We start from the raw sequence: 2,787 nt of genomic DNA on the forward strand, positions 1-2,787 counted from the left end.
AATAACGGATGCTTCACCCCTTTTGTTTATATAATATCTCTGCGTCTCTTGTCTGCTACCGCTTCTCTCTGCTGACGCAGACTAGCTGACCAGAGTGGCTTTGGACGCCAGAAAGTCTTCTGTCCCGCGAACTCTTAAAATATCACCTTTGAGACGCGTCGTGGGACCAAATTTGACCAAAAAAGCCTATTCCCCTAAAAAAAAATGAGTTTCCTGTAACACACCGTTTGTTCCTCTCTTTAAATCAAAAACAAATTATGTATCCTTAATTCCTTTCTTAAGATTGCCAGAAAATTTGTCTTTTGAGTGTTTGGTGAAACATTTCCGTGTCTTGGGAGTCCTTAAGCCACAGAAGGAAAGTTGAAAGAACGTAAGCTGCTCTAATTGGATAGATTTACCGCGGCCTGCGGATTGTCCCACCCGGCAGGGGGTGGATAGGTTGTTACGGCGCCCACTGTCCAGTCTAGCCCACGGAGGGTGAACGAGATGCGATCTGGATGGTGGCGTGGTGGCAACTGGAAGCGCTCGGGCGCCCTTACATCTTCCAGTCCCGCCCCGAGCCACCATCCCCCCATCCAGACAACGTCCCCTATCCACCACCCACCCAGGCCATCACTGGCGCGGGAAGGTCCCCTCCTATCCTCCCTCTTCCATCTTCTTCAATGGTGCCCCCTTTCATTCATGAACGGGGCACCGGCGCGCACTTCGGGGCATACATGCCCCCGTGGGTACCCATGTTTAGGGGCCCTCGGGGGCCCGCAGGGACCCATGGGGGCCCCTGCGCACAACGGGAGACATTTTGGGGGAAGCCTCGCTCAGGGAGCTCTAGGTGATGTTTGGCAACTGTTCCGGCGCGGATTGCCGCACTCAGCTGGTGTGTTCAATACCTCTGTCTGTCTGTCTCTCTGTCTCCCTCCCTGTCTGTCTGTCTCTCTCCCTACCTCTCTGTCTCACTCCTTCCCTCTCTCCCTGCCTGTCTCTCTGTCTCCCTCCTGTTGTGGATTTATGTTGTGACACTGTTGGTCCATGTGTGACAGTGTTGGACCATGTGTGACAGTGTTGGTCCATGTTGTGACAGTGTTGAATCATGTGTGACAGTATTGGACCATGTTGTGACAGTGTTGGACCATGTGTGACAGTGTTGGTCCATGTGTGACAGTGTTGGATCATGTTGTGACAGTGTTGGACCATGTGTTACATTGTTGGTCTATGTTGTGACAGTGTTGGATCATGTCTGACAGTGTTGGACCATGTTGTGACAGTGTTGGACCATGAGTGACAGTGTTGGTCCATGTGTGACAGTGTTGGACCATGTTGTGACAGTGTTGGTCCACGTGTAACAGTGTTGGTCCATGTGTGACAGTGTTGGATCATGTTGTGACAGTGTTGGTCCATGTGTGACAGTGTTGAACCATGTGTGACAGTGTTGGTCCATGTTGTGACAGTGTTGGTCTATGTGTGACAGTGTTGGACCATGTGTGACAGTGTTGGATCATGTGTGACAGTGTTGGTCCATGTGTGACAGTGTTGGACCATGTGTGACAGTGTTGGTCCATGTTGTGACAGTGTTGGTCTATGTGTGACAGTGTTGGACCATGTGTGACAGTGTTGGTCCATGTTGTGACAGTGTTGGTACATATTGTGACAGTGTTGGTCCATGTTGTGACAGTGTTGGTCCATGTTGTGACAGTGTTCGTCCATGTGTGACAGTATTGGATCATGTGTGACAGTGTTGGTCCATGTTGTGACAGTGTTGGTCCATGTTGTGACAGTGTTGGTCCATGTGTGACAGTATTGGATCATGTGTGACAGTGTTGGTCCATGTTGTGACAGTGTTGGTCCATGTGTGACAGTGTTGGACCATGTATGACTGTGTTGGTCCATGTGTGACAGTGTTGGACCATGTGTGATAGAGTTGGTCAATGTGTGACAGTGTTGGACCATGTGTGACAGTGTTGGACCATGTGTGACAGTGTTGGACCATGTGTGACGGTGTTGGTCCATGTGTGACAGTGTTGGACCATGTTGTGACAGTGTTGGTCCCATGTTATGACAGTACTAGACCAAATGTGGCAGTGTTGGTAAATGTGTGACAGTGTTGGACCATGTGTGACAGTGTTGGGCCATTTTGTGACAGTGTTGGACGATGTGTGACGGTGTTGGTCCATGTGTGACAGTGTTGGACCATGTGTGACAGTGTTCGACCATGTTGTGGCAGTTTTGGACCATGAGTGACAGTGTTGGTACATGTTGTGACAGTTGTGGTCCATGTTGTGACAGTGTTGGACCATGTGTGACGGTCTTGGTCTATGTGTGACAGTGTTGGTCTATGTGTGACAGTGTTGGACCATGTTGTGACAGTGTTGGACCATTTTGTAACAGTGTTGGACCATGTGTGACGGTGTTGGTCCATGTGTGACAGTGTTGGACCATGTGTGACAGTATTGGACCATGTTGTGACAGTGTTGGACCATGAGTGACATTGTTGGTACATGTTGTGACAGTTGTGGTCCATGTTGTGACAGTGTTGGACCATGTGTGACAGTGTTGGTCCATGTGTGACAGTGTTGGTCCATGTGTGACAGTGTTCGACCATGTGTAGCAGTGTTGGTCCACGTTGTCACAGTGTTGGACCATGTGTGACAGTGTTGGTCCATGTGTGACAGTGTTGGACCATGTGTGACAGCGTTGGTCCGTGTCGTGACAGTGTTGGACCATGTGTGACAGTGTTGGACCATGTGTGACAGTGTTGGTCCATGTTGTGACAGTGTTGGACCATGTTGTGAC

General features: G+C 49.8%; 1 protein-coding gene across 2 annotated transcripts in view; it reads right to left on the bottom strand.

Moving 5' to 3' along the window:
- LOC123765464 (frequenin-2) overlaps positions 1-502 on the bottom strand; it is a 272,809-nt gene extending 272,307 nt beyond the window's left edge. For both annotated transcript variants that reach the window (XM_069339184.1, XM_069339177.1), the window contains exon 1: positions 1-502. This exon is cut by the window's left edge and continues 196 nt beyond it. The gene's annotated coding sequence lies outside the window, so the exon portion shown is untranslated.
- Between the last annotated feature and the right edge of the window lie 2,285 nt (positions 503-2,787).

The sequence above is a fragment of the Procambarus clarkii genome, chromosome 5, assembly GCF_040958095.1.
Source record: "Procambarus clarkii isolate CNS0578487 chromosome 5, FALCON_Pclarkii_2.0, whole genome shotgun sequence".
Classification (NCBI taxonomy): domain Eukaryota; kingdom Metazoa; phylum Arthropoda; class Malacostraca; order Decapoda; family Cambaridae; genus Procambarus; species Procambarus clarkii.